Here is a 15,066-nt window from a genome sequence, read left to right on the forward strand (position 1 = left end):
GCTCTCTGCCAGTATTCATTATCTTTCCATAGTGATGAAATTTCCTCATTAGTTAAAGGTACTACAATTTCTGCTGGGTCCATTCCTGTCAACTGACGAAGTCTTAATTTACCTTTTTGAATCAAATCAGAGATCTTTTCTATATAAGTCTTTAATTTCTTATTTGGTTTACGTGGTAGGAATATCCATTCCAATATAATATCTTCCCTCTGCATCAAAATACCTGTGGGGGAATGTCTGGAGGGGAATATGACAAGAATACATTTAAGTTCTGGATCCACACGATCCACATGTTCTTCTCGAATTGTCTTTTCTACTAGAGCCAATTCCTTCTCAGCTTTGGCTGATAATTCTCTTGGGCTATTTAATTCTTTGTCCCCTTCTAGAGTATTAGCCAAATTTTGTAGTCCATCTTTGGGTATTCCCATGATACCCAATAAGTTGGAAATGCTTCCTAACAACTTTTGAAAATCATTAAGAGTCTTTAATCGATCTCTCCTCAGTTGTACCTTTTGGGGTCTAATTTTTTGTAACTCTATCTTATATCCTAAGTAATTAATAGAATCTCCTCTTTGTATTTTTTCAGGAGCAATTTGCAGTCCCCAGCGAGGCAAAACTTTTTTTACTTCTTCAAACATGCTTTCTAATGTGTCTAACTTTGGATCTGCTAATAGGATATCATCCATATAGTGATAAATTATGGATTGTGGAAACTTTACACGAATTAACTCCAATGGTTTTTGCACAAAGTATTGGCATAAGGTAGGGCTGTTTAACATTCCCTGTGGGAGGACCTTCCATTGATATCTCTTGACTGGCTGGGAATTGTTATAATTAGGAACTGTGAAGGCAAATTTTTCTCTATCATTTTCTTGTAAGGGTATGGTAAAGAAACAGTCTTTTAAGTCAATAACTATTATAGGCCATTCTTTGGGTAGCAGAGAGGGCAAGGGCATCCCAGTCTGTAGGGAGCCCATTGGCTGAATTACTTTATTAATAGCTCTCAGATCTGTCAGCATTCTCCAATTACCAGACTTTTTTTTAATAACAAATACAGGAGAATTCCAAGGGCTGGTAGATTCTTCAATGTGTTGAGCATTTAACTGCTCTTGAACCAGCTGTTCTAAAGCTTGTAGCTTCTCTTTTGTCAAAGGCCACTGTCCAACCCAGACAGGTTTATTAGTTAGCCATTTTAAAGGTAAGGCAGTTGGTACTTCTGAGAGTTCAACAGCAGTTGTGCTCTGTTTGTGTACAGCCTGAATGTTTGGTGACTGTTTTTTATAGCATTTTATGAGATTATTCCTAGAAACATGCATTGGCCTGTATTCCTTTTCTGAGAGTGTAGGAATTTTAATCTGGGTATTCCACTGTTGTAACAGATCTCAGCCCCATAGATTTACTGCTACATTTGCTACATATGGCTTCAGCCTTCCTCTCTGTCCTTCTGGCCCTATGCATTCAACCCATCTCGAACTCTGTTTTATCTGAGATAGGGTGCCAATTCCTAAAAGTTGGACATCTACCTCTTGAAGAGGCCAATTTGGATGCCATGATTTTGGTGTAATTACAGTCACATCCGCACCTGTGTCTACCAGGCCCTCCAGAACCAAGCCATTAATTCGAATTCTAAGCTTTGGCCTTTGTTCATTTATGGAAGTCTGCCAAAATATTTGTTTTATTGTGTTCTTTGTAAACTGTGATTCATCTATCAGAGCTGTTTTATCATCCATTGCAGTATCAGTTTTTACATTAGACATTGGTTTATTCAGTTGTCCTGGAGAGGAATGTCTTCCACAGTGGCTGGGAATGTTCTTACCACATTTGATTTGGGGGCCTGCAAGAGGCCCCCTGAGGCGTTTCCCGCTACTAAAGGGTTGCCTCGTATATCTATTTTTGATCTGCACTCACTGGTCCAATGTCGGCCTTTGCCACATCTTCTACATAATCCAGGAGGTGGTTGGGGTCTTCTGTTTAGGCTATTCCTAGAAGGAGTATTACTTCTAGGATTACCCCATGTACAGTTTTTACTTATATGACCTGGTGTACCACATTTAAAACATTTGGTACCACGGGGCCTTCTTACACCTCTGGGATTTGTCTCTCCTATCCAAGCCTCATTACTGTAGTTAAGAGATTCAACACTATTAGTATACTGAATCCATTCTTCCAAAGGAGCTGATCTGATCTTTAATGGTGTAAGTATTCTTTTGCATTCTGCATTAGCATTGTCGAATGCCAAGGACTCAGTTAATACTTTTCTTAATTCTTTATCTGATACAGCTTTTGTTATAGCTGTGTTCAGCCTTTGTAAAAAATCAGTGAAGGGTTCATGTGGTCCCTGAAATATCTTTGTGTATACCTCAGTTGCTTTTCCAGGTTCTGGAATTTTTTCCCAAGCATTTAGAGCTGCTGTACGGCATAGGGATATTGTATGCTCATCATAAATGGCTTGTACATTCCTGTCAGCGAAACATCCCTCACCAAGTATTTGATCTTGGGAGATCTCAAAACCTCTGAGTTTACCTTGTTGTTCTAAATTTCTTGCCTCTTCTCTCAACCAGCTTTTCCACTGTAACTGCTGGCTATATTCTAGAACAGCTGAAATTAACTGATGCCAGTCATCTGGAATGATTCTATGTGAGGTAGACCACGAATTTAACATCTGTTTTACGTATGTGGAGTGTATCCCATATGTAACTACTGCTTCCTTTATATTTTTAAAGTCCCTTGTTGAAATTGGTTGTAATGTATATGTCGTATATGGCTCGGGGTGTGTGTCATCTGCTGGCTTCTCATGGATGATAACAGGATAAGCCATTGTATGAGAGCCATTTGGAGATGTTACAACCTGTATGGTCTTGCCCTTCTGCTTATTAGGTCCCTTGTCATGTTTATTTAGAGTTTCCTCCAGGGCTTGTAAACGAGCACCTAGGGTCTGTTCCAGGGAGTAAACCTCTTCTCTTGTAAGGGATTCCAGATTTTTCATGGAATCATGGAAGTTTTTATGTTCTTCTGAAACACATGATTCCATGGACCTTATCTTATCAAGTAATGATAATTTTTCTTCCTTATATATTGTCTGAGTAGCTACAACTTCACTCTGGAGAGTTAGTGTTCTATCCATTAAATACTCATATTTATTATCAATAAAAGAAATTTTGGGTACAAGCTTGTTTTGTAAATTCTGGTTAGCAGATTCCAGAGAGAGAATCTTTTTATGTAAGTCCTGGCCAGCAGATTCCAGAGAAAGAATCTTTTTCTGTAAGCCTTCATTGCTATCTTTTAAAACCTGTAATTCCTGGTTAGCAGATTCCAGAAAGAGAATCTTTTTATGTAAGTCCTGGTCAGCAGATTCCATAGACAGAATCTTTTTCTGTAAGGCTTCATTGCTAACTTTTAAAGCCTGTAAATCCTGGTTAGCAGATTCCAGAAAGAGAATCTTTTTCTGTAAGCCTTCATTGCTATCTTTTAAAACCTGTAATTCCTGGTTAGCAGATTCCAGAAAGAGAATCTTTTTATGTAAGTCCTGGTCAGCAGATTCCATAGACAGAATCTTTTTCTGTAAGCTTTCATTGCTAAATTTTAAAGCCTGTATCAGTCCCAATAATGACTCATCTTTGTTCTTATTATTAAACCAGTGTTTGAACACTGTGTGAATTATTACAATGAATGTCAAAATGGTACAGGCCAGATATGTCTTAGGGAGGTCGTATATTTCCAGGAAAATGTCATTCAGCATACAGGCAAAAAGGTTATTAAATTCTTGTGAGGTAATGTTGTCAGCCATATTACAAGAATTACTCAAAATTTGTTAGTCAGTTTTAAGGTGTAAAATTATCAAGTACTTTTACTTGAAAGAAGCTTACCTTTCTGTGGTTTTTGGGGGTGCAATAGCACTTTTCAGCCAGCAGGAGGCGTTGGTATAGCTAGCTCCAAAGCAGGGCCTGCTGGCAACCTTGGCTGGCGGCAGCTGAAGGCAGGAGCCAAGATGGCGGGGAAACGGCACTCGGAGGAGTGGGAAGATCTCACTCACAGCGGTTTTCGCTGGTCTGGGGGATAAGCTAGGGAACTGAGACTGGGCTAGCTGCTCCCTTTTTCGGGAATGGAACCGTGTAGGTGTCCCCTGGTTAAATGGAACTTTGCAGGCGGTTTTAGGTACCCGCCAGCCGGGGAGGAGGCTGAGGGAGGGAGCCGCCTAGGCCTTTGGAATTTGCCCCATGTGAGCACCAGATATTGGTTAAATTATTAAGGCCACTCCACGTAGTTAAAAGGGAGATTTATTTTGTGGGGTAACTTACAAATGAAGGGGTAGGTTACAGGGTCTGGCAAGGGTATAGCGCAGTCCGGCAGTGTTCTCTGGAGAACTCTGCTCGGTCTACCTCCAGCGTCCAGAGTCTGGGAATCAAGAGACAGAGCTCCTTCTGATCCTTCATCTTCCGCTTCCTCCTCTGCCCCGCCTTGTGGGCGTGACCATTACCGAAGCCTCAGTGGGGGTTGGAACTTCCAGGCCAATGCTGGGATGGCTACCCACTACAAAATATCTCTTGTATTTGATGGGTATTTTTTCTCCATATTTGTCAAAATCTCTGCTGTAATTTTCTTGAATAGATTCTCTATGCCATCAGTGTTTACCTAAGCTCCTTCTTTAATCATGTGGATTTTTCATTTTGCTTGCTTGGTAGTCTACAGAGTTTTTGGACATTGTGGTCATGCTTACTTTTCTTTTTTTCCTGTATTATGTTTGAATGAAGCATTTTATTGATGTTGTCTTACATCTCTGATACTCTTTCAAAAGTCTACTTGTTTGAGTCCATTAGTGAGACTTTCTACTTTGTTTTTTTTTTAATTTGATTCATTGAGTTATTCATTTCCAATTTTTATATTTTTTTCAAATCTCAATTTCCTTGTAGATTTTTTCTTCCATGTTGCTGATTTTTTTCCCATTGGTATTGCTGTTTTTTCATCCACATCCCGAATTTCTCCTCTATGCTATTGACTTTCCTCTCTAGGGTCTGGATTGAATTAGCCCACTTGTTCATATCCCCTTTCAGTTCTGATCATATTTACCAGTACACTTCTCAAATCTTCACTTTGTATTTTACCTATCATTGAATTAGTTGAGGAGTTTTGATCATTGAAACTGGTCCTGCTGCCTTGATTTTTCATATGAGCAAGAAATATTGAGACCATGATTGGAAAAAGCATAGGGACAAATAGCCAAACTAGTGGAAATACATGAGCTATGAACCAATAGCTGAGGAGCCCCCATAGAACTGGATCAGGCCCTCTGGATAAGTGAGACAGTAGATTAGTTTGAACTGTTTATGAAGTATTAAGCAGAGCTTGAAGGACCAGCTCGCTGAATTCCAAACACTACTAGAAAGGCCCCATGCTTGCATAGTGCTTTGCAGTCCCACATATGTCTTTTATTTGGAAAGGTATAATTTAATTTAATGAAGCAACAGACAGTAAGTACAATTCCCCATCCTTACTAATGAGAGACATTTCTAAATTGTTATGAAATACCAAATTTCGTAAACTTAGATTTGATCATTTTGTAAATGAAGACTTCACTTTGGCAGTATTCAAATAGCAAGGTAACTCAATTATCAATGTAGCATTTTTGGTTAGCAATGCATTTAAATAATATTTATAGTACAATTCCATTAGTGAAGGGCCACTGATCAAAAATGGATGAAAAGCCAATGTCAATATTTGCACTCCACAATTTTCAGCTTTGAATTATACTTTCTCAAACCTGCTTCTTTTGAAAATATGACCTTAAATTTTTTTTTGTTGAAACATTTTTTAGGATAATAATGGGCTGTCACAATTTCAAGAAATACTTCCTATACAAAACACTCATCCTTCTTTATACATATATGGCTCACATGTACTGAGACCATGAGTGAGTCTATCCCACCTTTCCCAAATTGACATTCCAATGATACATCCTAGGTCTATTTTTCAAACGGTTATTGATCTTTGTGGGTTTCACATCATGCATTCCAAGCTCATTGCCCTCTCCATCCACTCTACTCACCCTCTGCCCTTGCAACCTCTACTTCCCAAATCAAAACCAAATTTAAAAAAGAAATAAAAAACCCAAAACACACAAAAACAAACCACTACCACCACCACCACCACCAAAACAAAAGTAGGAGAGTCTTGTCATGGAAGCTGTGGTGTAGCGTACTGAATCTCACAGTTTACCCTTTAGTCCATTAATCTTTACTTGTAAATGCTCATTGCCATGAGTCATTGGTCTGGCTTGAGGCCTCTGGTTCCTGCTATACCACTGATAATGGGCTCTTACTGGGGCTCCTCTTTGCTGTCCTGGGTCATGGAGATCCTGCTGCTTTTGATCTGCAGGTTCACCCCCTTCACATGTACCAACAATTCATAGATTCAGTGGATGTTGGTGTGGCCCAATTCATAGCTCTGGTTCTGGGCCTGGGTCGTAGCTGGATTGGTCAGCTCATCAGTTTTCCCTTATGGTCATTGCCTAGATGAACTCTCCAGCACAGCCTGGGCCAGCTCACGCAATGCAGCCTGCAGCAAGGATCAGGGCCAGTTCTGCTCTCAGGTCCTTAGATCATACCTACAGTCACATCACCAGGGCCAGTCTACTGTTTTGTCCAGGCAAGGTGCAGGGCCCCCCTCTCCTAACTGCTGTAGGGGACATACTAGTGGGAGTGGGGTCAGCTCTCCAGCTCTCACTCCCTCAGAGCTTACTCACCTTCTCACTTGACAACAGGGTCAGCTCTAGTGTGCTTCCCGGGTAGGGTACAGGGCCTACTCTCCTGTGTGCTGCAACTGGTGAGGGGCAGGGCTAATTTTCTTACTGGGACCAACTCTCTGGCCTGCCACAGGGAGCAAGGGGTGAAGGGGAGCAGGCATCTTTCCCTCATCTCTGCCTGTACATGGAAGAAAAGGGGTGTGTGTGGGGGTAAGGTCTTCTCTGTTGCTCTCATGCCCTCAGGGCTGGCTTACTTGCATCCCTGACATCAGGGTCAGTTCTAGTGGTCAGGCCCTCAGAGTCAGCATACCTTTGTCCTCAACTACAGAATTAGCTCTAGTGTGCTGCCCAGGTGAGGGGTGGAACCATCTTTCCCAAGTGTGGGGGCAAGCTCTCCCCTGCGGGGGCAGGACCAGTTCTCCTGCTGCATTATCCAGTGAGAGGTGGGGCCAGCTATCCCAGGGCAGGTGAAAAACATGGGTAGCTCAATACAGCATTGCTCCAATGAGTTCTTATGCTAACACAGGCAATGGGCATCATCACATACCCCAGCTACAGCAGGACCATAGACCCGACATAGGCTTAGGCAGCTTCTGAGGCCTGGACATCACCACTGCTTGGTGGCAGCACAGGCTACCCAGATCTATGTAGCTCTGGTGGCAGCATGGCTCTAGGGCACCAACCTGGTTTCAGGTGCCTGACCAGTCCCTGGGCATCTGCAGAACCCTCAGTGGTAAAAGGAGCCATGGACACCACCCCAGGCCCCTGCTTCTGCAGGGTCACAGACTCAAACATGGCCCTAGGCAGTGACCTGTGCCCATATGTCTCCATGGCCCCTGGTGGCAGCACTAGCCATCTAGATTACCATGGCCCCAGCAGCAGCATGATCCTTGGACACTGACATGGTCTCAGGTAGCTGACCAGATCCAGGTCATCTGCACTGCTCTCAGTGTTAACAGGAGCCACAGACATCAACTCAGACCCTGGATGCTACAGGGCCACAGACCCAGCCCTTGACTGGACAACAACATGGCCACAGGTGATAGTGCAGGCCTCTCAAATCAGCATGTCCCTGGTAGCCACATTGCCCTCGGACACCCTTATGGCCACAGATTGTAACCCAGACTCCTGTCATCTATGCAGTCTTTGGTGGCAACATAGGCTGTGGACATCAATACAGACCCTACCTGTAGTAGGACCACAGATATAGACATAGTCCTATGCAGAAGCCCAGAAGTGGATGTCAGCATGGTCCCAGGGGGCAGTGCAGGACACTTGGACCAGCATGGCCCCTGGGGCAGCATGGCCCTTTGCCATCTACATGGCCCAAGTTGTGGCTCAGACCCCCAAATCAGCTTGGTATTCGGTAGTCTCAGAAGTGATAGATACCAACACAGACCCTGGCTGTGGCAAGGCCACAGACCCAGACATGGCCCTCAGCCACAGCCCTGGTCTGGACAAAACCATAGTTCCAATTGACAGATCTCCCAAATTTCCCTGACCCCAGTACCAGGACAGCCTTTAGATACCAACCTCGTCACGGGCCACTGTCTAAACCCTGGGCATCCTAGTGGCCCCTGGAGGCAACATGGGCCAGGGACATCAACATAGAACCTGGTCATGGCTGGACCATGGACCCAAACATGATCCTTGGCAGCATCCTGGGTCAAGATGTCACCAAAGTCCCAGGTGACTGGACAGGCTATCCAGATTGGCATGCCCCCAAAGGCAGCATTGTCCTAGGATACTAGCAGGGCCTCATGTGGATGTCCAGACCACAGGCTCCTGCAAGGCCCCCAGGCATCAACACATGCCTCCTTGGCTGCTTCAAGGCCCAAGAATAAGACCCGGCCCTTGGCCATAGCCCAGGCCTGAATATCACCCTGGATTCAGGTAGCCAGTAGGTCATTCAGGACAGCCTGTTCCTCACTACCTTCACCTCTACAGATCAGTCTCTTTCTCCAGCCCATGAACTGTTCTACCTCTCTCTCTCTTCTACCTCCCCACCCTGTACTCTCTCACCACAGTGGTGCCTGATCACCTGGCTCCAGGGATTTTGGTAGGGTCACAGATGGTGCTTGGTTGAGTAGTGACCACACAAGCTTCAAGGCATGGTGTAGAGTTGATGCCTTTCCTCTCTCCCATGCTCAGGCCTGGAAATCTGGGTGGCCCTTGGTATGAGGGTGCGGGTTCCTGGTTGATTGTGCCAGCCCCAGACCAAGAAGTCTGGGGGGAGCAATCTGTGCCCTCTCCCTAGATCTTTTTTTTTTTTTAAATTACTTGTAGCTTTAAGTTAATATGGTTTTCTCAAAACATTGCACACAAGCCTTAAAATTTGAACAGTATTCATATTATTAAATGTTTGGAGAACAGATTATAAAAATTTAATAGATTTTTTTTCATGGAACTCAATTAGACATGAAGCCAAAGCAACTTTATTCATTCCTTCAATTACTCAGGGATAAGGTTTTTTTTTTTTTTCCTGGAAGAAGATTCCAAAAGCCCCATAATGTATCCAGTTGCTAACATATAATATAGGCATCCAATTATTAGAATAGTCTCATTTTAGTATTTGATGTTGCTAGTCAAAAGTCTCCTCCCCCAACTTTGACCTACCTCTCATTTAAAAGCTAAGGAATGAGCTGGTATGGGAGGGTACAGAGATATGACTTGAAGAGACTTCTGGCTTCCTTTTTCTTTAATAGCTCCATATCCTCTTCTCTACTCAGTGAGCTAGCCTTAGTTTTCAGACCCTCCTGCATAAAAGATGGAGCCACTGTTAGGGTAATCTTAAATCACTGATACAATAGTGCAATTCCATTTATGCTCTACAGACATGGCTTGTGGTGAGCTGGGCAATATCCCCTTCTAGTCCCCAGGTGTGAGAGGAAGCACAAAAAGCACCATATTCTCTGAAGAGACATTTCTCTGCTTTATTAATTCCTACTTTTTAGACCATTCTTTTTTTAATGAAATTTAATATAAATATATTACACATAGGGCCAGTTAATTAATCAGTAGGTAAAGCTGCTTGTTGCCAAGTTCAGTAACTGGAGTTCTAGCCTCATCATCCATGAATTAGAAGAGAACCTTCACACATGCACTGTGGCATCTGACACAGCCCATCACCAAATAAGTAAAATTCACAAATAAATATATAAAATAAATTAAATAGAAAATTGGAATAGTGTTTAGAAATTTTACTTGCTGATTTATAGTGTGCATTCAAATGTGCATAATATACATTAGTAAATAGAAGAGCAAACAGGTGATTGTGTATCAATGTCTTCTGCAACCAATCATTTTACATTTACCATTATAATGGCCCAAGTATGGAAACAGCCCAAATGCTATTGATGGGTGTATCAATAGAATGTGGTATATAATATATATAGAGGAAATTATATGTATGCTCATTTTAAATATGTATTTATATGTATAATACATATAACTGAATATATACTCAAGTATATATTCAATATATGACATTACAGAAAAAGTATACATGTATATGATTTATACAAAGATAGAGCAATGGAACTAAGGAGCTGTGAAATGTCAGGGATTGGAGATACTGTTTAGTGATTTGTAGTGTTAATTCTGAATAATGATGGTGCTCTGGAGGTGATGTTTCTACAAAACATGGAAAACTCAATGTTACTAGCTTGTTTACTGAAAAATTTTTATGTTGTAAATTTATTTGAATGTTGTACAATGAAATGATACTTTCATAGTACTCTGCACAATCTGATTGTTATAGTTATAGTAATTAGTTGCTATTACTTAGGAATTTCAGTAATCATATCAGATACTACTACCTTCAAGGTATAAAATTTGAAACTGGCTCAGGTACAACTGTTTAATAGGAATTTACTCACTCTTACTAATATGTATTAATATGGGTTTTCAAATAAATCTTGCCTATTTGGATATCTAAGTGAATTGTTTTCCTGTCAGAAAAGGACATTTTGGCTTTAACAAAGTCCAGTTGACTTGACTCTATTTTTGTCATATGTGTGACAAGTAGACAAAATGTTAAAAATATTCCCATGGTTTCCATGATAATTATATTAGACCATTTGATTTTTTCATTTTTCTTTATTAAGAAAATTTCTACTCACTCCACATGCTATCCACAGATCACACCCTCCTCCCTTCTCCCACCCCCCAGCCTTCTTTCCCAAGCCACCCCACATCCACACACCCCCCAAATCGAAGTCTCCCATGGGGAGTCAGCAGAGCCCAGCACACTGAGTCTAGGCAAGTCCAAGCTCCTTCCCACTGCACAAAGCTGTGCAAGGTGTCACACCACGGGCACCAGATACCAGAAGCCTGCCCATAGACCAGGGACAGATCTCGATCCCCCTGCCTGGGTGTCCCCCAAACAGTTCGAGCCAAACAACCATCTTCCTTATCCAGAGGGCCTAGTCCAGTCCCAAGGGGCTCCACAGCCACCAGTCCACAGTTCATGGGCTTCCACTAGTGTGGCCAGTCATCTCTGCATGTCCTCCCATTATGATCTCGACTTCTCTCGAATGCAGTATCTCTCTTCTCTCTTATCAATTTGATTCCCAGAGTTCAGCCTGGTGCCTGGCCGTGCATCTCTGCATCTGCCTCCATCAGCCACTAGACAAAGGGTCTAGGATGACAGCTGGTTATTTGCTAGGCTGGTCACCAGAGTAGACCAGTCCAGGCACCTTCTGGACCACTGCCAGCAGACCAAAGTGGGGTCATCCTTGTGGAATCCTGAGAGCCTCTCCAGCACCCTATTCCTATTCCCATGATGTCCTCATCTATCATGGTATCTTCCTCCCTGCCCTCCCACTCTGTCCCTGTTCCAGCTTGACCCTCCCATTTCCCTATGTTCTCATCCCCCACTCCTTACCCTCTGCCACCTCCACCCCCCACCACCCAGCCCACTCATGTAGATCTCTTCCACTTCTCCTTCACCTCTAATACCTTCTTAAAGTCATTTTATGATAGATATCTTCTGTTTCTTCTGTGTTGGGATGTTCAGGTCTTGCTAATATAGGTTCTGATGGAACCATATTGGTTTTTATGTTGTTGACTGTATTTTTGCACTGGCGTCTACCCATCACTTTCTCCGCTTGGGGCAAGTGGGGTCTGTGTCTGAGGGAGCCTCTCTTGGTCTGATACTCTTGATCCAATGGGAGCTCTTGGTCTAGTCAATGCTAATGGACTTTTTGTCTTAGGGAGCATCTCTTAGTCCAACAGGCACAGTGGGCTCTGTCTCAGGGAGTAGCTCCAGTCGTACCATGTGGTAGATTGTGGTAGTCTGACCTGTCTGCAGGATGTCTGCCTGCCAACTGGCCTCTTAGTCCAGTTGGGTGCTGGCCGGCTCTGTCTCAGGGAACAGTTGCAGTCTTAGAGGATGGGTGGGATTTGGGGGAGGTGGGCCTTGGGTTACAGTGTCTGATGGGGGATGAGGGTAGTCTGACCTGTGTGCAGGAGGTATGCCTGCCAACTCGCCTGAAACTGGAACTGCAATGGGGCTGGGGTGTTCGGGTATGAGGATAAAGATGCACCTCTTAGTCTAGTCGGGTACTGGCAGGCTCTGTCTCAGGGAACAGTTGCAGTCTCCTAGACCATTCTTGATATGTTAAAATTTTCTCACCTCGCACTTTGGAGTTTCCCTTTGGCTCTTTTAATGGGGAATGGAGACAAGCAAATTGTAGTGTATTCATGTGTTGAACTGCTTTTTAGCAAACAAAATAAAAACCACACATACAAAACAAAGCCAAAGAAATCCTGTATGATTGACTCACACAACATTTAGATGAATTTTAAAATAACTATCCTGAACAACAGAAGGCAGGCAGAAAGTGTACAAATTATATTGCTTGACATATGTGAGGTTCTGGTCAGGACAAATCAATCAGAATGTGGTTGTCTCTGGCTGGGGAAGAAGACTGACTGGGATGATGCCTAATTGAAGATTGGAATATGCTATCCCATGTTTGGATGTAGTATACCTAGATATATGCCATTATCAGCATTCCAGTTTGGTTGTGATTATATTATATGTAAATTATACCTCTATAAATAATTTAAGAGTATTTAGAACTTAGATTTTTAACACATGTATTTGTCTCATTTTTAAGTAGTTCTTTGAGAATTTCTCACTATGTATTTGGATCATATTCACCTCTCCTCAAGCTGTTCCCACATTGGTGCTTCCTTCCTTTCCCAGCCAAGTTTGTGTTGTCTGTTTTTAAACCCATCAAGGCCAATTTGAACTGGTAATATACTCTTGGATAAGTAGCCTTCCAATGGAGCCTGGACCTACCAGGGACAATAGCTTTAAAGAAAACTGAATCTCCCTCTTCCAGTAGCTATTGATTGCCAATTAGTTCTTAGCTAGGGGTGGACTTCATGTCCACCTCCTCTCTCCATGCAAGGATTTTGTCTGGTTTGAGCTTGCACAGGTCTTGGACACACTGCCACAACTATTGCGAGTAAATGTGAAACCAACTTGCTATGACCAGGATGGCCATAACCACCCGGAACATGCCCAAACTTATCTGATCTCAAAAGCTAAGCAGGGTTGGGCATGTTTAGTAATTAAATGGGAAACCTTAGGTGTTTTTGGAACAGATTTTCCAGAACAATGGTGTGGGAAACACTGAAGACAAAAACATACCATAAGTTCTCCTTTACTTACAAAATTATCTTGTGTTTTTGTTGGACATTTTATTATATCAGAGTGGGTTAGATATTACATTTTCTTCTTCCTTGTTTGTTATTTGTTAACAGTATCTTGAATTTGTTACTTTTATTCAATTATCAGTATAAATATTGAAAACATGCCTTCTACCTCGTTTCAAGCTGCCATCAGTCATAAAATACATTTGTGCTCCTTAATATGCTCTTAAGCATATTAGTCCTCAGTGAATATCCCTCAAATCACCTACTTGACACAAATATCACAAATAGTTTATTAAATGTGATGTTGACCTGAAAATGCACCACTCTGATTCCTCTACTTTCTTGAATTATCAATATTTTAAAAGATATATATTCTTTATTAAACTAAAATATGTGAACTTGAGACATCTCTTTCAAAAGCATTGTTGATATTTTAAATGTCATAGACTTCTTTTATAACCCTTATCTTTTTTTAAATCATATTTTAGCTGTTATTTACAAGCTTTTATTTACTGTAAAGAACACTTAGCAGATTACTACTCTTTGACCTTTATAGATAAAGTAGAAAAGCCTTCAACTTCCAGAAATATGATAGAGCTGATAAGGAACAGAAAATTCTACATTTAAAAATAGGCAGAGATGCTAGAAGAAAATGTAGTAATCATTTTATACAGCTGAGCTTTAAAGAAACAGTGGAAATGCCCCGAAAAGAGAATTGAAGAGAAAAGAAGACCATAGTATTAAGCAGAAGCTGATGTAGTAGGTTTTTATTGGATTATAGGGTTCTGGAGCCTGCATATAGTTTTCTGATGCCATCACAGAGGCAGGAGATGTGGACCTGAGCCTGAAATATTTTAGTTAGCTAGGATCAACCACCATGAGAAAGCTCCTGGGGCTACCTCTGCAGCCTTTATCTGGGCCTCTGGGTTCCTTCCCTAGGGCTATAAAACAAAATCCCAACAAAACAAAACAAAAAAAACAAACCATATTCTCACCTATGGCTTCACAAATTGTTAAACACACAATACTATTGGATGTGAGTTTACATGATGAAACTCACAGGATAATAGTCTATCATAACTGAGGACCATCAAGGATGATCAGAACATCAGCCTTAATTGGGACATCTACATTCTATCACTTCCAAGACTTGGAACATCAAGGAAGAAGAGGTGGAAAGAACTTAAGAGACAGATAATAGGTGTGGGGCAGTATCGTGAAACATGATCCTCTGGACATGATATGGCTCATAAATTTGCAGTAACTTTGGTTACCTGCACAATACCCATACAAGATCAAGACAGACAAAATTCTGGCAAAATTCTGGTAGAAGATTTTTAGGCCTCACCTCTTCCTGAGGAATTGATAGTTTCTGGAGGAAGAACAATTTCTTCTTCTTTGAGGGTGTGGCCACTGGTTGATTTCCCATGTTCTTCCAGTGGATACAGCAATACTCTTGCACATATTAACAGTAATAAGAAGATTTACTGGGTTATAAAAAAGACATGAAATTATGTGGATGACCTGTTAAGGAGAAGATGAGAATTGGAAGTAGAGAAGGGACTACATATGATCATATCTCATTGTATGTATGTATGCCATTCTCAGAATAAAGAAAACAATTTCAAAAGGATAATCAGTGCATGCTCATAGCCTCAAGA

The sequence above is a fragment of the Onychomys torridus genome, chromosome X (assembly GCF_903995425.1).
Source record: "Onychomys torridus chromosome X, mOncTor1.1, whole genome shotgun sequence".
Taxonomy (NCBI): Eukaryota; Metazoa; Chordata; class Mammalia; order Rodentia; family Cricetidae; genus Onychomys; species Onychomys torridus.